Raw genomic sequence first — 21,186 nt, 5'->3', positions numbered from 1 at the left:
TTGTTTCAAAAGTCTCAAGATAATTAATATATAACCAACTGTAAATCTTTAGATAAATGCTCACAATTGGCATAGATTTTTTTCTAACAATTTTGTTCCTCATTTAGTTATAATTTTGTCTGTTTCATCTAATAATCAGTTTCTGGAGATCTGATTATTAATTCCTATCTGTACTAAGAATTAATGTTTCAAAATTCTATTACTATTTATGGCATTTTAAAGCTATGTTATGTACCAAATGTTGCTTATGCCTTTAAAGATTTGATCACCCAAAAATGTATTTTTGTCTCTTTAAAATTATAGCACTTTCTCTTGAATGCTCTTTCAAATTAAAAATTAGAACAAATAACTTTATTAACTTCCCAATGGTAATGATGACACTCATATAACAAATTTCTTCCGTTTACTCTAGAAAACCTTAAAAATGATATGAGCTCTGAAACTGACTTGCCCCTGTATCAAACAGTAAGTAGCACTGTATTGCTTTCAATTTAGATTGTTTCTTGTAAGTCTAGTGAGGTAAAACTTAAGCAGGTTTGAAGTGATTTTTTTATTATTTTTCTGTTTTATCTGTATTAAGAATTAATGTTTCAAAATTCTATTACTACTTTATGGCATTTTAAAGCTATTCATATTTTTCTGATCAGCCAAATAAAACATGTCTGTGTAATTATTTCCAAGGAGAAACACCTCCATCTACTGGCCATTTGAATTATATCATTCTTCTTTTCTATTTCCAAATATTAAAAAAAACTATTGCAACAATGATTTTCCTGAGCTCTTTTACCTTTAATATAAAACTATATTTGGTATATATATTTTCACAGGAATATATATGTAATATTTATACACATACACTGAGTGGCCAGATTATTATGATCTCTGAACACAGAATAATCTGGCCACTCAGTGTATATCTTATAATAAAAGGCTAATATGCAAATTGTTTCCTCCACCAGGAGTTTTATCAGCAGGCAGGCTAGCCAACCGCCCATGTCCCCTCCCCCTGGCCAGGCTGGCCAGACCCCACCCATGCATGAATTCATGCACCAGGCCTCTAATATGCATTCAGAGATCATAACAATCTGTCCACTCAGTGTATATACATATGGGCATGGCATACCTAAAAAATATTGCAGGTTTGGTTCAAGACCCCTGAAACAGAGCAAATACCACAATAAAAGGACTCACATCATTTTTTTGTTTGTTTGCAAACGTATATAAAACATGTTTACACTATACTTGAGTCTATTTAGTGTGCAACAGCATTATGTCTATTTACATCCTTAATTTAAAACAATACTTTATTGCTAAAAAATTCAAACCATCATTTGATAACACAGCAAGTTATAATTTCTTTTCTCGGTAAGGGTCTTACCTTCAATTTCTATAAAATACAAAAATGCTGCATGGGACTGCAGTTTTTACCACCCTAAAGCTGCCTTTTGGGATATTGATCTTAAGCTGGTTATTTTTTAAAAAATGGCTCAGAAAACATCTTTGACCCTCCATCCTCTTTTACCTAAGAGATTCAGGTGGAAATAGCTGCTTCATGAAAGAAACTGGAGCACAGTCACCATACCATTAGACAGTGGAATCCATGCCTATTGACTAGATCCCCTCTCCCCCCATCATTTTTTATATTGCTTAGCAAAAATGTATCTACCATGTGTGTTCCCTTTCACTTTAAAAATCTTGTACCCTGCTCCCTTTTATCCTTTGCCCAAAATGTCAAATATATCCAGTTTTGCCTGGTTGTCTTTGGAATGTTCATGCTAAAGTGAAGTCTCTGTGCATTCCCATTAAAAATTTGACGTTCTTTCCAAGAGGACCACAGGTGGGACAAGGAAGTATAATTACATAGGGGTCACCACCCAGCTGCCCTTCTGAATGACACAAAATCAAACCACTGCTCCTCTGTGTGTAAAATTAAAGAGAGGTTTCTGGCTTGTGAGGACACCAAAGAAAGGGACCATCACTTCTTCCTCCTGGGAGAGGTGTAGAAAATGTAACAAAGACCTTGTCTATACCAAAAGAAATTGATAGCCAGTTTAAAAGGGAATTTCCATGGCCTACAGCAAAGAATATCCTTACATTATATTATTGTACAGGTCATTATAATTTTTCCCAGATTTGGGTTATCCCCATTACCTATAACAGTACCTCGCACCATGGGGTATCAATAAAAAATCATTATATATATATATATATATATATATATATATATATATATATATATATATATATATATTTGGTGCTTGGAGACAATGGTAACACATCTCTAGATATTTTAGAATTACAATAGCATATGGTACAATTATCCCAAACAAACTTGCAAACCAATCCTTTGAATGTCTGGCAGCAGTTTAAAATGACATGAAAGGATTTAATTCCTTCCACTGTGTAGAGGGCCCCCTGAGAAGGCTCCTGAGCATTCTATATTGGCCCTTCTTGCCCTTTTGGCCAAAAATGACCCTCTTCTCGTGGTCCAGGTGCCCACAGCTGTTCCTTGACCTTTTAGCTCATGCCGAGGCTGAAACACCATGGTGGCTGCTACCATGGATCTGTCTCTCACCCAGTGGGGTAAACTGGGCCCTCTCTGGAGAAGAAACATGGTTTCCTCAAAATATGAGATCAACGCCCGGGTCTTGCCAGCAGGTGAGGGGTTCCCTAGGCAGGTGCTGGGCATGGAGCCCATGGGGACATAGGCTACCAAGTAGACAGAACTAAACCTCACATCACCCTCTTGGCCCCGGAGGATGGCTGGTTAGCCAGAGATAGGTAAGATTCCTCTGGGAAAGAACAACCTAAGACGGGCACAGTCAAAGAGGGGCCATCAGGAGAGAACTTGGGGGTCAACAGAGGTGGGGCACAGACCCTAACCACCACCCTCTGCAACTTGGCAGGCGCCTGAACCTTCTCCCCTTCTGAGGGAGGTCTCCTGCCCCCATAGCTGCTTCGCTTCCAATGCACAGCTCAAATTGGCTGATAACAGCTGCCCTCTCACTGCAACAAGACTTGTTTGAGAGGTCTTGGACTCATGGTGTGGACAAGTGGGTTTTTAATATCCAAGTCCAGCCTAGTAGCAGGAATGCTCAGGCCCTTCTCAAGAAGGGAAATAATCATTTCCACTAATACACACACGGTAAATAAATACACAGGTAATGGAAATAAATGAATATTCTAGAAAAACTGATTGTACTGTACAAAAAGCTGTTCCTAAAGTGTTAACAAAAATTCTTATTGGCAGAGTGTCCCATGGTAAAATTGCATAACATGTTATGAACCTAAAGCAGTCATAGTTTAGCACAAATAATTAAAATGTAAAAGCTATAAAGACTACATTATAAAATTTCCAAAAGCCTCCTATTTTTTAAATTAAAAAGGAGGGTGACAGTGGAAGAATATCATGTAAGGAAAAACATCCTGTGAATAAATTACATCTAAAAAATGTGTAGTTTAGGAAATTAACCTTCATTCGAAATGCTAACAGCAAGATACCTATGAAAATACACACATGGTTGTCAAATCAAGCCAGAGGAAAATCATTTGGGGAGAAAAAATGAAAAAGGATTCCAAGTCAAATTTATAGAAAATATCCCTTAACTTTTGGTTGTGAGAATATGTTTGTATTTTTCAGAAAACAACTCTGAGACCATCTGAATTCCCGTAACAGAGAGGAATAGACATGAGGACAGAAGAGAAACAATTCAGAGAAGGAAGACACTGATGAAGCCTTGCCATACCAGCAGACAGCAGCTATGTGTTGCTGAAGGATGCCCAGGTCCAAACTAGAGACGGGCGGACCTGCATCATCACCATTTGTCCACCAACCAGATCTGAAATATCATGGCTGACATGTATACATAAGGAACTCTTTGACGTTGAAATTGGGACTCAAAAGAACTGTTGGCCCAGAAAGGAACTCACTACAGACTGATTCATTTGTCTCTCAGTATAACCATAATGGCTTGTCTCAGTTTCGGTTCTTACAGGGGTATTTCTTGGATCACATGATCTCACACATCTAGAGGAAATAATGAAAAACATAAACTGATGAACAAAAGCAGACCCAGAGAAAGAGAAGCAGCGATCAGACTCTCAAACCTCAGAGGAAAAGTAGGGGAGGGTGGCGGTAAGGGGGAGAGATCAACCAAAGGACTTGTGTGCATGCATATGGGCCTAGCCAGTGGCCATGGACAACAGGTGGGTGGGGGCATATTTGGAGAGGGGTTTGGGGTGGGTATGGGGGGATGAGGACAATTATGTGATACCATAATCAATAAAAATGAATAAATAAATATTAGAAATTGGCTAACAACAACAACAACAAAAATTTTGATGTTCTCCTGTTACTCTGTCTCTGTTAATTTATTAGCCCAGTTATAGAAACTTAAAAGATGGGAGGAACAGTATTATATTTTTAGGCCCCTCACTAAATTAAATAAAGCAAAATAAAATGAGGCATGTCTAATACCCTATCTAATAAAAGAGTAATATGCAAATTAACCATCACTCGGCTATACCCACAAGCCACGCCCACCAACAATGCCTACCAACCAATCAGAGTGAGTATGCAAATTAACCCCAACTAAGATGGCTGTGGCCACAGAGAGCAGGAGGGAGGCTTGGGTTTTCCTGGCAATGGAGGAAGCAAAGCTTCCTGCAAATCCTGGCTGGCCAGAATTTCACTCAAGGCTACAAAGTTTCAATTATAAAATATACATAAATTCCATCAGAAATGGCTGCTGACACAGAGCAAGAGGGAGGCTTGGCTTGGCTCCAGGCTACAAAGTTTCAATTGTAGAACATAAATAAATTCCAGATACCAGAGCCTCAGCTTGGGTCACTGGGGGGCGTGGCTGGCATGCAAACCACCCAGGCCATCCCAAATCCCAAGGAAACCCCCACCCTGATCCAGGACAACCTTCAGGGCAAACCAGCTGGCTTCCACCCATGCAGCAGGCCTCTATCCAATCAAATAAAAGAGTAATATGCAGATTGACCATCACACCAATACACAAGATGGCTGCCCCTATGTGGTCAAAGATGGCTGTCCCCATGTGGACAGAAGATGGCCACCACAAGATGGCCAGCAGGGGAGGGCAGTTGAAAGGGACCAGGACTGCAAGGGAGGGCAGTTGTGGGTAATCAGGCAACTGGAGGAAGGCAGTTGGGAGGCACCAGGCGTGCAATGGAGATTAGATGAAAGGGACCAGACCTGTAAGGGAGGGCAGTGGGGGGTGATCAACCCTGAAGGGGAGGGCAGCTAGGGGTGACCAGGCTGGCAGAGGAGGGAAGTTGGGGGCCAACAGGCTGGAAGGGGAGCAGTTAGACATCAATCAGGCTAGCATGGGAGTGGTTAGGGGGTAATCAGGCTGGCAGGGAGAAGTGGTTAGGGACAATCAGGCAGGCAGGCAGGTGAGAGGTTGGAGCCAGTAGTCATGGATTGTGACAGGGATGCTCAACTGTCTGTTTAGACCTGATTCCATAAATTCTGTCTTTTGTCTAAATGGGCAGTCGGAAATCCCTTGAGGGGTCCCAGATTGGAGAGGGTGCAGGCTGGGCTGAGGGACACTCAACCCACCCCCCCGCCCCGGCCCCATGCACAAAATATATATAATACAATAGTTAAACTGGGAGGCTTTTAGACTGAGGAGGCCCTACTGCCCCAGCAGCATCCATAAGCAAAACAAAATCTAAGTCTAAAAAAGACTCAAGGCTACAAAATTAAAACCTTGGGGCAACAAATCATAAAACGTCAATGAGGCTTTAAACTAGTCTAACCAAACAATTATTTTCTTCCTTTATGTTTGCCTTTTTTTTTCTGTAAGAGCCTCTGCCAGAGCTCCTGTTGGTGCTGCTCAACCAAACTAAACTCGTACCATGTTTAATAAGCCTCAGTTTATCTTTGAATAGTTCTGGTTGTAAGAGGAACTTTTGATCAGAAAAGGAAACTGAAGGAGACCACCTGTGGCCCCCAAGAGCATGGAGCAATCAGAAGAAGGTAACCTGACCCTTAAGCTAACTGTTTTCTAGCTGCTTCTGGAGGTCACAAATACAGTAAATCCCTTTGGATCCCAGTTCTGCCACTTTTGTGTTGAGTTGTCAGACTTTATCTGAGAACTTCGTCTCCAGACTAGGTCCAGATCCAACCAGAGTTAGACTGGATCTGACTTAAAAATTAGATTAGGTCCAGGGTTTGACTGGGTCTGACTTAAACTGGACCAGATGTAGTGTGGGGCCTCAGGTAAAATTTTTTTCTTTTAAGGATGAACAAGCAGGTTATCCTTAGGTCATAGTGAATTACTATGGCCACAGTGGAGAATTTGTTACCTTGATAAGCTTACCTATTTCTAAGGTGCCTTAGAGAAAAAGGAGTCTTAGCATAGCAATTACTGCAAAGCAAGCATGTCAAACTCAAAGGCTAACATGGGCCAAATAAATAAGGTTTAAGTTTATCTGGGCCGCCAAAAAACAAAAGCTTAAATTTTTATAGGAACATAGTTTTATTTCAATAGAGACATGCTGAATACACAGGGCTGAAATAAATGAGTCATCATTAACATAAAATAATAGAACATTTTAATAATTAATATATTTTTCTTTATATATATATATATATATATATATATATATATATATATATATATATATATAATTGATTTTTTTACAGAGAGGAAGAGAGAGGGATAGAGAGTTAGAAACATCGGTGAGAGAGAATCTTCAATCAGCTGCCTCTTGCACACCCTCTACTGGGGATGTGCCTGCAACCAAGGTATATGCCCTTGACCAGAATCGAACTTGGGACCGTTCATTCTGCAGGCCAATGTTCTACCCACTGAGCCAAACAGGTTTTGGCTAATATTTTTTCTTGAACATTAACTTACCAGACACTGAATAACTGCGCAAATTAATAAGAGTAATGCAAATAAACCTATTTTTCTTGTTCTTTGAAAGCAAAATAGTTCCTGTTGTGCACATCAAACAAGTCAGTATAAGACCAATGATGAGGCAATTGGTTGGTAAAATATTCGCTACTAGTATTAGTAGAGAGAAATGGTATGCCTGCACGTAAGGCGTGTAAGGGAAATGAATGGAATACAATTATAGTAATCAGTCATTAGTGAACGTTGTAGTTCATTATTAATAATTACTAAGGGCCCAGTGCACAAAATCATGCACCTTGAAAGGAACTGTGACCATGAGGCTGCAGTGGTCAAGAAGGGTGGGTCTGGGCCCATCCTCCATTCCCCCGCCTGGCTCCCCTGCTGCAGTCCCTGGTCCCATCTGCCTGCAGGACCCCTCCCACCACCACTGCTCCCATGTGCTGATGGCACTAGCCCTGCTCACAACCAGTGATGGTGCAGAGAAATTGAGGCTGGCGCCAATAGTGGGTGCAAGTGGGGCCGGTGCTGTCAGCTTATGTGAGTGGCAGCTGCTGCCCTTATTGCCCCTCAGGGGCTGGGGGAGGTAAAGAAGCCCTCAGAGTTGATGGGGACCCGCAGTGTGCACTGGCAACAGGTGCAAGTGGTAGCTCCAGTGCCAGCTGCAGGTGCGAGTGGGGCCATAGCAGGCAGATAGTATGAGAGGTAGCTGCTGGCCCCAATCACCCCTCAGGAGCAGGGGGAGGTGGAGAAGCCCTGAGGGTCAATTGGGGCCGGCAGCTGCTGCTCACACCTGCTGACAGAGCTGAGCAATTAAGGCCAGTGGCGGGTGCTTGTAGCAGGTGCGAGTGGAGCCAGTGCTCACAGCAGATGTGAGCATGGGGTGGGACTGTGACACATGGAAGCAAAGAATTTTCAGTAACCACAAGAGGCTCTCCCTGATCATAGTGACAGGCACCCCTCCTTGGTCTGGCACCACTGCTCACCTGTCTAGCATCCCGCCTGCTACCAATGCTGCCATCTTCTGCACAAACCCCCTGGTGGTCAGTGCACATCATAGTGACCAGTTATTTGACTGCTTGGTTGTTCTGCTGTTCAGTCTATTTGCATATTAAGCTCTTATATATAGATAGATGTATAAGAGGATATTGTAAAAATAAAGTTGTGAAATTTTTATTGAAAAGTTTCTTACATACATTTATATTGGCTGTGCCACAAAAATATTTATTGTGGGCCACATGCAGCCCATGGACTGTGAGTCTGATATGCTTGCTGTAGAAGGGTAGAGAAAAAATTATTTTTCTTCTTCTTTAGTTTCTGATGATCATCATGAGACCTGCTGGAACAGCCTACAGAGAATATTTTTGGAAAACTGGCAGAATCCATCAAAAGGTGAGAATTCTTACCAAATTCAGTTATCTAGATTTCTATCTATGATGCCTGGTTGAGAGAGGAAGGCAAATTTTATGTTGCCATTTCCTTTCTAAATTCAGATTTGCAGGGGGGGTGGGGTGGGAATTGTTAGAATTAGAGCTTTAAACTGTGTCTTGTGAATTTGGTTTTTGGTTCTCATTAGTTATAAGTGTTTTCTTTCCCAGAGATAGTTATAACCTTCTTACCTGTTTCATTTTTTTGTGTGATGAGAATTTGGCTTAGCAGTCATCAGGTTGGAGGCCCCAAAACTATGGCTGGACAAAGATGTGGGTTGCACCCCATTTATGGATAGTTATGGATGAAGAGAAATGTGAGTTGCACTCCATTTGCATGTGAGGATCCTTATAAACTATTTCCATATCTCAAAAGGAATGTTCTAAGACTTTATATCTTTTAAGTATCTTTGGGAGTGGCTCTTATTTTTAGATCTTGGATGGGCAGTATCTTTTGCACCCTCTTTTGGAGTGCCTCTTGCATTTGTGAAGGTTGTTTAATACTCCCACGAATATTTACAGTTTATCCCAGCTGAAACCTGACAAGATGTTTGAAAGTTACCCACATTGGAAACTGATATTTATAACCTAATAGAAACTTTAAAAACATGTTTATATATATATTAAGTTCCTCCTTAAACTAAAATAAAACAATGTACCCAAAAGGGGAAAAAACAAAAACAAAAAAACACCACATTCTGAAACTATTGTTGAGGATTAATTGAAACAGTCCAAAGATGCACATCTTTAAATCTAGAACATAAAAATCTTTTGTCTTCCATCTTAAAGATCCTCTCCTTGCTACAAATAAGCAAATGGGTAATTATTTTGTTGGAAGTGTGTGTCAGTCTCTTGATAGCAATTCTTTAAGAATTTAAAAAAGATTTTTCTATAAATCAAGTCTTTACAAGAACAGAAATGTGGCTATAAAAACAGTTCAAAGCCAAATCACAGAATCTCCTGTAAAAGTTTTTTTTTTTTTTTAAACATACTATTCTGCCTGACTGGCATGACTCAGTGGTTGAGCTTCAAATTAGGAACTAGGAAGTCAAGGTGCAATCTCCAATCAGGGCTCATGGCTGGTTTTCAGGCTTCATCTCCATGTGTGGCTTGCACGAGGAAACCAAACAATGATTCTCTCTCATCTTTGATGTTTCTATCTCCCTCTCCCTTCCTCTTTGAAATCAACTTTAAAATTACTTTAAAAAGTACTATTCCACACACTATATATGTTTCTCTAGCTGGGAGAATAATCAAATTACCAGAGTTACAAAAGAAAATCAAATTTTAACACATGCTCACAGGCAACTCACATAAGTATGGAAATTCCAAAGACAGTGAGAAAAAAATGAGTATATATGTCAGTTAGGACAAAGGAAAAAAGTGGAATAGCGGTTTGACATTTCAAAGGAAGTATGCAATTTACAGGTAGTTGAGGAAGAGCACAACATACATGGCAGGTAAATTTATTCCCTTCCTTTGTCTATGAATAACTAGCTACATATGCCAACACTATCATCCAATGTAGTCAGCAAAACTTCAAACTTTCAAGTTATCAGACACCTAGAAAATTAATTTCTAGTATATATATAACTATTGCTAAAAAATGTTACCTAAAAATCTTATTAACCCCTATTTCCTTTATTAACTTGCAAAAACAGTATGAAATTTCAAAGTCAATTATTATACAAGCTATTTTATTGACTAACTTTGTAACTGAGATAATCTGAACATATTTTTATAAAACCAGGTTAAACAAAAATATACTAGTATACTGTTAGACAGACATGAGCAGAACAAGGATAATGGGCCAGGTATAGAAGGTCACCAGGGCAGAAAGTCATGGATGCCTACCAAGTGATGAAATTGGGAAAATAAGAGCCTCACCCCCAGAGTAATCTATTCTCCCGTTTCATATCACTTGTCATGCAGTTTGTACCCTGATCTTTCATATCAATGGTCAGGCTATTTAGACCCCCTGACCTTTTTCTCTCTAAAGATAACATCCAGGCCTCAGTTGTATTTCAGCTCCAGGCCCAGAAAAGCAGCAAAACCAGACAAGTAACACTGTGGGTGTCTCATGACCAGCTACATTGACTAATGACCCCTTTCCCAGGCACCAATCGATCAGTGGAGATCACCACACGGAAAGAGCACAGCTCCTCTGAGACCTCCCCTAAGATTTCCACCTGCAAGAAAGAGATAAATATGCTCAGGACAAGGGACCCAGTGCTCGCTCTCCATTAAGGGAACATGCACATGCCATTCCTCAACAGGGACATATCCCCCAACTTCTAAGGGACCCCAGGAGTCTTACAACAAGGAGAAAGATGGACAGTAGCAGCTTGTCCTAGGCTAACCCCCTGAACCTGTCTCCAATGCCCCCTTTTCTATGACTTCTCAATGAGTCAATGCAGCCCAACCTAGGCTCTCCTGTTGCTTCTTGCTTCTTCTATGTCTTTCCATGTTTCTCTGTCCTAAGTATCCTAAAAAAAAACAAAAAAAAACACAAATATATATATATATATATATATATATATATATATATATATATATATATATATATATAATTTATTTTTACAGAGAGGAAGGAAGAGGGATAGAGAGCTAAAAACATAGATAAGAGAGAAACATTGACCAGCCACCTCCTGCACACCCCACACTGGGGATGTACCCACAACCAAGGTACGTGCCTTTGAATGGAATCAAACCTGGGACCCCTCAGTCCACAGACCGACGCTCTATCCACTGAGCCAAACTGGTTTTGGCTTAAGTATCTTTTTGCTGCCATCATGGACCCAGTACCCTTTGTCTAAGTGCTCTGTAGCCATTCCCTTTGGATATCCCAACTCTCAATCCTCTTTTCTTTAAATAAATTCAATTTCTCACCATCACTATTTAGCCTGCCAGTGTACCACCTTTTACATGTTATCCTAACAACTCTAAAAGACATGTCTACTTAATCAAAGCAAACTTAAACCAGCTCTAATCTAAAATATTTTTTCAGATCATATTGAGTAGATAGAAGGAATCTAGGCAATCAGGGACAGGGATGGGACCATGGGGGAGGGTATGGGGGATGAGGACTGGGAGTGGAACATTGCAGACATAGGCATAATAGAGCTTGATAACTTCACCACCAAGACAAAGTAACCTAGCACTTAGCCCAGTTGGTAGGAGTTACTAAGGCAACTCAGCTGGGTAGGGAAAGAAGACCTTGCCAGGGAAATGTTAATTTTGAAATGTATGGATGTTGCTAAGGCATAATTCTTTGAAAGGACCAATCAGGATCTAGGAAAACATATATCTACCTCTAGACAAAGAAGCACACTTGTTCCTCTCTTCTCTCTCTGGTGCACTGGGTTCCTGGGTCTCCTATGACAGGGGATATGCTCTCCTGTGCCCACTTGGGTTATGGACATGTGGGACTCCACACATGGCCTGATGAAATTTCATTAGCTTGCACTCTGATCTACACTCAACTGCAACACAGAGTATGGAAGCTCTGGACACTGGACTGCTTTTGGCTCTCCTGGAACTCCAGATGCATCTTTTCCAGCATTGCCTCAAGGGGCATGAGATTTTGGAACCTGAGACAAAGTAGTTTCATTGGCAACCCTCTTGGGCCACCTCCCTGCTACTCCCTGCTGCAGGGAGTCCATCTCTCAATAAACTTTGCTTCCACTAACCATTTTTGTCTGCAAACTCATTCTTCAATTTTGTGAAACAACAAACTCATACCCAACTGGACATTTTGATGTACTGGCACCTCTATTATATGTATGTTGCTTCATTTCATGTTGTCCCATAGCTCCCTCAGGCTCTCCCCCTGTCTTTTGATTTTTTTCTCCAATTGCAGTTCTGATTAGGTGTATTTTGCTTCCCTATCTTCTAATTTGCTGATTCAGCCCTCCACTGCTCCTAGTCTACTGTTGAAAGCTTCCATGTTGTTTTTATTGTAGCTGTACTACTCTTTATTTCCTCCTGATTCTTACATAGGTTGTTAATTTTATCACCCATCTGGTTTATGAACTGTATTACCCTCACTCTGAATTCTTTTTCTGACATATTGCATACCTCAATTTCATTCAGTTCCTTTTTTGACAATTCCTTTTCTTTCCCCATTTTTGCTCTCACCAAAGGATCTAGGTGTCAAGTCACACTGGGCCTGTGGCTGCAGTTGTGGGCTTGGTGGCAGGTCATGTGGTCACGGGTGGTATCTACTCCTCAGGTGGTCATGGGGTCGTGGCTGCTCCTCATGTGGACTTGGGGTGGCTGCTCCTCAAGAGGTCATGGGATGGCTGCTACTCATATGCCAACCAGAAAATTTAGCATCATCAATATGTTCCTGAAATGTATTTTGGTTAGTCATATTTTTTAACTTATTTAAGTGCTTAATTCCTTTAAGTCTAACACATACTACAAACCAATACACTCAGAGGTAGAAAAAAATAATATCACATATAAAATATAATAACACAGAGATCAAAATGTTAATTGAATAAGTAATTGTAGAGAAGGCACAATATTTTTAAATATATATTTTATTGATTTAAAAAAGGTAGGGAGAAGGAGAGAAACATCAAGGAGAGTAAACCATTGATTGACTGCCTCCTGCCTACTCCACACTGGGGATGGAGCCTGCAACCCAGCTATGTGTCCTGACTGGGAATTAAGCCATGACCTTCTGGTTCATGGGCTGACACTAAACCACTGATTCACACTGGGTTAAAAATATGAGCAAGGGTAAAGAGAGAAGGATAGGCATGGAGATCTCAGCAACTTGTGTTTTAAAGATGCACTTTTTCAATTTTTTTCCTTCAGTTTCTTTAATTTCATGGAGTTATGGAGTCTGTTTACATTTCTAATTACACATTAAAAATATTTTTTATTGATTTCAGAGAAGCAGGAGAGGGAGAAAGAGATAGAAACATCAATGATGGAAAGAATTATTGATATTGATTGGCTGCCTCCTGCACGCCTCCTACTAGGGATCAAGCTCACAACCTGGGCATATACCCTTGACTGGAATCAAACCTGGGATGCTTCCATCCTCAGGCCAACCATCTAGCCACTGAGCCAAACTGGGTAGGACCTAATTATGCATTTTAAAAAATTTTCTATTAGATTATAAAAAAAATAGCTTCCAATTTTGTCAACTTTTGTTCAGTTATTAAATTATTTAAAACCTGTTAAAATATATCCGTTTTGATAATTTTATATCTGAATAATCTTTAAAAATTATCTACCCTGTTGGAAAATCTCTTGATTTTCTTTTGTATCTTCCAATTCTCCTGTTAATTAACCTAACATTTGTAAGATCCAAGTACCTTAAATAGGAAATTCAAAAGCTTAAGACTAGTTATATTTCTTTACATTTTTTTTCTTTTTAAATGTTGAGCAATTGTTCTTCCAAAATCCTAATTTTTTATAATATTTGAAAATATATGAATGTAAGAAAAAAAAATGGGGGTTCTGAGTGGATTTTTATTTTTATTCTAATTTCTGTCTTTTCATCATAGGGAATCTTAATGGCTAACAGTATGAAAGATTTCAAAACTTTTTAATTTGTGGTATTTTTTATTACAAATATCAATTTTCTAGTCAGTGACAGTATAATTTCAATAGTGACTCAAGCACAAAAGCCTTTTTTTTACAGCTTAACCAAGGAAGCAAAATGCATCCACAGAGTGTGCAAAGGATACAGCTGCCACAGATCCAAAAGTTCATGCCCATAGTTAGTTAAAATATATTGGGCAGGAGGGTTTGTCTTTCAACAGCTTTTACAAAACACAAGGAATCATTTGCTTACCTCTTTGGATCCACAGCCTATTCATCAGCTTGACAGATATATATAAATCATCCAACTGGAAGAAATAATAAGCCATCTCTGCAAAGAACAGAATAAACAAAACAAGATTATTCAAATAAAGACTTTATTAGAGTTGTGTTTGCCCAAGACACTAGTTTTATAAATACTTTCTTTTTCTAATTAAAGTAGGCCAAAAAAGCAGAATATGAATTTTTTGAATAGGAAAAGGTATGTAGATGTTGCTCTTTCTTAAAAATAAAAGAGGCCAGACATCCTCCAAGGGGTCCCAGATTGGAAAGGGTGCAGGCTGGACTGAGGGACATCCTCAGAATTTCATGCACCAGGCCTTTAGTGTTAAATAAGAAATATTTCTGCTGAAGCCTGTTTGACTCAGTGGAAAGAGTGTCGTTCTGTGGACTGAAAGGTCCCAGATTTGATTCCAGTCAAGGGCATGTATCTTGGTTGTGGGCACATTCTCAGAGGGAGGTGTGCAGGAGGCAGCTGATCAAAGTTTCTCTCTCACTGATGTTTCTAACTCTCTATCCCTCTCAATTCCTCTCTGTAAAAAAAAAAAAATCAATAAAATATATTAAAAAAAACAAATATTTTTTATTCTTCTTATAATAGGACACAATTGGAAGGATCAGTTATAGTACCAAGGCTTTGACAGAAATTGCATATTTGAGAATATACATAAACTAAGATATTATCAGTTTGAAAAAACTAAGCTTGGCTTTATAGAGCTAATAAAGCTTTTCAAAAATCCAAGCCTGGTTGCTTGCTCACAGAACTCCTGGCAGCCTTACCAGGAGAGTAAGGAAGGTCATTTTTCTGCAAGTCCAGGGACTACAAGAAAACAATGAAAGAGGAATAAACATAAATCTATAGGTATTCCACACAGAGTCCAATGGCAAGTCCTTTGCTTGGAAAGTCCAATCTAAGATTCCTCATGAAAAGTTCCAGCAAAGAACACTTTATAAGAACCTATATAGCCAATCCCTATTCTTGCTGCACTTACACAAATTATTGGACCAAATTTAATGAGAAGAAACTTATTTTGCAAATAAATTAGTCTTATTGTGACTATCATTAATATAAACAAGAGTGATTGTAGAGAAAAAAAAAATGCATCTTTCAGCAGAAACCATAACATAGCTCTGGTTATCAGATTGTAGTTCCGTTCATTGTCTTTGAGGTTTTACTATATATCTATAAACTGGTCTTGATCTTTAATTGTTCTAGTTTCCTCAAATACCTGGCTATGATTCTACAAAATAACTCTTCCAACTTATACCACCCTTCTTACTTGGAATCACTAAGAACAGGTTTCTTTGAACCTCTTTGAAAGAAACCATAGCAGGTCTTCTTCACTACCCAGACAGTATACAAACTTGAGGGACTTGAACCTTGGATGCACATTTCCAAACTTAAAAAAGCTCCCACTAACACTTTTAACTTCGCATTAGTTGGAAAGTTAAATTAAAATTGAGGAGGGAGGTTCCTCTCCAAAATAAGATGACATATTAAGGTGGACAGCTCTCCTAAGATCACAGATCAAGACATCCTATCTAATAAAAGAATAATATGCAAATTGACCCTCACTCCAACACACAAGATGGCTGCCCCCATGTGGACACAAGATGGCTGCCACAAAATGGACGGCAGGGGAGGGCAGTAGGGAGGGACCAGGCCTACAAGGGTTGGGAGTTGGGAGCAGTCAGGCTTGCAGGGGAGGACAGTCGGGGGGAACCCAGGCCTGCAAGGGAAGACAGTCAGGGGTGACCAGGCCCACAAAGGAGAGCAGTTGGGGTGACCAGGCTGAAGGGGACGGCAGTTAGGGGTGACCAGGATTGCAGGGGAGGGCAGTTGAGGGGGACCATGCCTGCAGGGGAGGGAAGTTAGAGGTGACCAGACCTGCAGGGAGGACAGTTAGGGGCAACCAGGCTAGCAGGAGAGGGAAGTTCTTGGGGACCCAGGCCTTCAGGGGAGGGCTGCTGGCGGGGGGGACCAGATCTACATGGAAAAGCAGTTGGTAGGGGGTACCAGGCTGGCAGGAGAGGGCAGTTAGGGGCAATCAGACAGGCATGGGAGCAGTTAGTCATCAATCACGCAGACAGGTGAGCAGTTTGGAGCCAGCATTCTTGGATTTTGAAAGGGGTTCCAGACTGGAGAGGTGCAGGGTGGGCTGAGGGACACCTCCCCGCCACACACACTGTGCATTAATTTCATGCACCGGGCCTCTAGTTTCAATACAAAGGTTCATTCCTTTTGCCTTTTCATTATTTGCTTTTTTATCTCCATTAATACATGGGCGGACACTGCTTCTTAACTTTGGCAATTATCCCTTAATCTACTGCTAAGCCTATTGCTACACATTAAAAGTCACTAGGCTTTATTGCTATAGTGGTTTTAGATGCTAGAATTTCTTTAGATTACTTGTTGGCTAAACAAAGAGGAATTTTTACCATAGCAAACAGCCCCTGCTATACCTAGATCAACACCTCTGACAAATAGAAGGAATTAACAGAAAAGCAACTTGGCTAAGACAGTTTGATGCCTCTTCAGGTATATTTTTTATTTAGTTAATATCAACTGGTTTAGTTCATGGGAGCCCTTGCCAAGAAGAGTACTTCAGTCTCCTGGTATAATATTCCCAATAGTCTTCTTTGTAGTCTCCCTGGTGTGATTTGTTCTCTCAAAGGCCTTAAGCATGCTCACAGCCACCAGTAGTGCTGCAGATGACCTCACTTGATATCCTATACTTGCAGAAATAGAAACTGGACAAACAGTGAGTTGAACCAAAAACAATTCTTCCACCAAAACTCATAACCTGTGAGTTTCACAATGAGACAAGAGAAACTTAACTCTGATGGTAACTGTGAATGATGATAATATTAAATTTCTGGTAAATCTGTCACATATGAGAGGAGGACAAAAATGGGGGAATTGTTAAATTAGTTAAACAAGGAGCCCTGTAAACTAAGTTGCTCTAACATACTTTAGCAAACCAAAATATAATCCTGCAAATGTCACAAGGTTAATACATTAAAACTTAAGGATGACCAATAACAAACAGCCAACTAGGCTTTAAGCTATGGCCAGTTAATACTTTCCTTCTGCCTTTTCTCTATAATTAAAGTCTCTTTCTGATCTGCTGTTTGATGAGTACTTCTAACCACTTTCTTTTTTAGATTGCCCAATTCAAGCTGATTTTTGTTCAATTAAACTCTTAAATATTTTTATTGCCTCAGTTTATCTTTTAACAATATATCTTCTAAATATGTTTGCCATTTTATATTTAACTAGACAGAAATTGAACTCTACATTTTCTAGTTTCATATATTTCAAGCAAAAATTGAGATGAATTCAATTTTGCACTGGGTTTGAAATAGTTTTTGGCTTTTAATATATATTCAAGTCTTTTGCAATATTAAGTTACAATTTTTAACATTACAGAAGGAATTTTTACACTACAATTGGTTGAAGATTATATTAGTACCAACTACACTAATAAAAAACAAATATGCAAATTGAACATAACTCCACAATGCCCACCAGCCAATCGGGAGTGAGTATGCAAATTAATCCAAGAAACATGGCTGGTTAATTTGCATATGCAGGCACAGAGAGGCCTGGATGCCTGCTATGAGGTGGAGGGCAGGAGGCAGTGGGAGCTACAGCAGCAGTGCTCTGGCCAGAGCAGAGAAGACTGAAGGGTCCAACTGGAGTGAAGACTCCAGCCAGAGTAAAGACAGAAGGCAGTAGCCAGAGTGAAGGCCTAGGTCCTGGGAGCCAGAAGAAAACCAGTGCTGGCAGCCAGGGGAAGGAAGGCCTATTGCACGAATCTTAGTGCAACAGGCCTCTAGTTTTATATAAGAAAATAACAGTATGGATATTTTTTTTTTTCTGGGAGCAATGTTTTTAAACCACTTAAAAATTTCATGTTTACCCTTCAAATGAAGAATTAATACAAATAAGCATTCTCTAATCTCTTGATTCAAATGCTTTTTTTGGTCATACTGATTTCACAGGCTTTTTTTTTGTTTTGTTGTGGGTTTTCTTTTGTTTTGTTTTTTTAGACATTGTAACAAATGAATTGCCTACATAGAATATTTTTAATAGCTTCCCATTTTTACAATAGGTATAAAGTCATTTCTCAGAGAAATCTTTTTTTTTTTTTTTAAATATATTTTATTGATTTTTCACAGAGAGGAAGAGAGAGGGATAGAGAGTTAGAAACATCAATGAGAGAGAATCATTGATCAGCTGCCTCTTGCACACCCCCTACTGGGGATGTGCCCACAACCAAGGTACATGCCCTTGACCAGAATCGAACCCGGGACCTTTCAGTCCCCAGGCCGACGCTCTATCCACTGAGCCAAACTGGTCCCGGCATTTCTCAGAGAAATCTTTAAAAAGCTTTTTATGGAACTCTCATTAAACCCAGCAGATAGAAGATTGCTCTTGAGCTGTAAACAACCCAAAATAAAAAAAAGAGGAGATTCCTTTTCATATGGGTATTTCTGAAGTATTGTGCTTTTCTTTGGCAGTACAGAATACCTCATAGATATCCTACTCTTCAACCAAAAGTGAAAATTTTTAACAGACAAAAAAGGTGAAACACATTCAGTTTGACATTCTTTATTTTAACCTTTCCCTAAATCTCAAGATTTCTCTATAGTCAGATTCCTATTATCTAAAGCACATGTGTCAAACACAAGGCCCGCGGGCCAAATCCGTCCCGCCAGGCCTTGCAATGTGGCCCGCACCGCGCTGTCATCACTGCACTCCGCTGCGTTTCCATCACAATGACAGTTTATGACTGTTCAGTAAACCATTTGGCCCGCTATTTAGGCTGGATTTTAGATTTTGGCCCCTTCTCTGATTGAGTTCGACACCCTAAAGCCTAAGCTCTCTTCTCCAGAGTCTAAGAATATGCTACACCTGTACCTTCTTGAAGCTTCCCTGTCCTCTACTTCTTTCATCTCTAGAGGGTCACACTTGCTATTCATTTGAAGATGAAGTAATATCAATGACATTGTGGAAGAAAACTATATTTGTGGCCTAATGCTTCACTATTTTATTCATGGGCCAACAACATCAGTGTTGAGGAAAAATTTCCAGATTTTCAGAACGGAAGAACAGCATTATGATAATCAAGTAAAAGAGCTATTTTAGAGTGTATGAGATTGCTTAAGATTCCCAAATAATTATTATGTTTCTGTATCTGTCAAATTCAATGTTTGAGAAGAAAGAAACTAACATTTACTAAATATTTACAATGTTCCAGGTCCTGGGAACTTAGCAAATTAAGTGAAGATACTTATATCCTACTTTTCCAATAGTTTATGGAGAGTCTTTATCCCTATTGTCCAGTTGAGACAATTAAGTCTCATGTAGGAAAGAATAATATTGGGAAAAACGGTAACTCCTGGAAATAGGCTATTATAACAAAAGTAATGATTTTTGGATTTATCACCTCGGACAACTTTTTTAACCTCTTTCTGCTTCAGTTTATCATCTATAAAATGGAGATAATAAAAAAAAAATACAGTATATTCCAGTGTATAAGACAACACTGTGTTCTAGTAGAAAGCCTGCTCAGATTGGCCAGAGTCAGAGAGGCGGTCTAATAAAGAAAGAACGTGTTGCCATGGAAGAGGGGGATAGTCTTAAATAGCGAATACAGGCCTAAACCTATGTTTGGACTGTAAAATTAGAGGGTCGTCTTATACGCCGGAAAAGACGGTACTGTACCACTGTACCCTACACATGTAATATTTTTCTTTAATTTTCATTTAACAATAAATGTGCACAATATTCTTCTTCATGGCGAAATAAGACAATCCCTAAAAAAAAAGACCTAGCTCACCTTTTCGAGCTAAAATTAATATAAGACAATATCTTAATTTCCGGGAAACAGGGTACCTCAGTAGGGGCGAGTAAGTGCCCCCAGAGTAGAAAGTGATTTCGGGCGACTTGACACAGCTCTCACCCAGATGGCAAAGCCCATAGACAGGTCGTGGGGGTCACAGGATACTCCGTTGTGAGATACCCCGTGGTGTGGGCGGTGGGGGCCTCAGAAGCTCACAGAAGCCAATAGCGGTCCAAAAGGGGGGTCTGGCCTCCCCATGCTTGTGGACCTGGGCCATGGTGGGAGGCAATCTTTGAACAGAAGGAAATCTTCCCTGGAGCTTTTAGGCATAGAACAACATTTCCAGAGGTGGGGGGTAGCCTTCCACTAACCACCCCCCATCCCCAGTTTGATGAGCAGGGCAACCTGGCCAGTGCTGGTCACTCATTGGACCAATGAATAAGGGGGCGGGGTTTCTGGAATAAGGGGGCAGGGCCAGGTGAAAGGCAGGCAATTGTGACCTAAGGTAGAGAAAGGCTGGTCTCCAGGGATACTTGCAGGTGGGAAGCAGGGCGTGGGAGGGGGGAAGGAGTGCTTGCCATGAGGCCTGCTGACAGGCAGCAGCCACCTTAAGAAGGAGGCTGGGGTTTTGGGGGGCGGCTCAATGATCAGCCAAAAGTGGCCTAGCCAAGAATGGATTGGGGCCAGAGGCAACACTCAGAAGTGGTCCAGTGGATAAGGCCATGGGGCCCTGTGAATGACGATGGGGGTCCACAGTGGCCGCAAAAGCACCATCTTCCCCTGTTCCAGACTGGATGCCAGCAAGAAGGTCCCTTGTCCTCAGGGAAAGGCTTTCCCCAAGAATGAGGCAGAAAGCTCGCCCGCAGGGCCCAGCGACCAGTAAGTACTGCATTTCCCTGAAAATAAGACATCTTCCGAAAATAAGAACTACTTGCAGGTTTCCTTCTGAATGAAATGTGAGTAGTCCCCCTAAAAAAGCCCTCCCCCGCTTATCCCTAGGCCAAACATGAGAGTTTGTGTCCCCTGATTCTGAAAGAAATCGAGTCACAAGAAATACACCCGGGAATTCAGGAACTGGATTGTTCTGATCATGTTCAAAAGATGTTGACATGATTGTCATTGAATAAATGAGTAAATTCTTGATACTGTAGTTTTCTCAGTTTTTCGGATTTCTGTTGACAACTA

The 21,186-nt window shown here is 40.2% G+C and overlaps 1 long non-coding RNA gene across 1 annotated transcript; it reads left to right on the top strand.

Moving 5' to 3' along the window:
- The first annotated feature begins 1,746 nt into the window (after positions 1 to 1,746).
- Positions 1,747 to 20,008, top strand: LOC123651441. The gene is made up of 4 exons (XR_006740165.1): positions 1,747 to 1,757; positions 9,153 to 9,157; positions 13,923 to 13,927; positions 19,872 to 20,008. It is a non-coding gene; the product is annotated as an uncharacterized LOC123651441 (long non-coding RNA).
- Positions 20,009 to 21,186: the final 1,178 nt, after the last annotated feature.

Source organism: Pipistrellus kuhlii, unplaced genomic scaffold, assembly GCF_014108245.1.
Source record: "Pipistrellus kuhlii isolate mPipKuh1 unplaced genomic scaffold, mPipKuh1.p scaffold_m20_p_54, whole genome shotgun sequence".
Taxonomy (NCBI): Eukaryota; Metazoa; Chordata; class Mammalia; order Chiroptera; family Vespertilionidae; genus Pipistrellus; species Pipistrellus kuhlii.
Note: the sequence above shows the minus strand (reverse complement) of the source record. Positions and strands in the feature narration are given on the sequence as shown.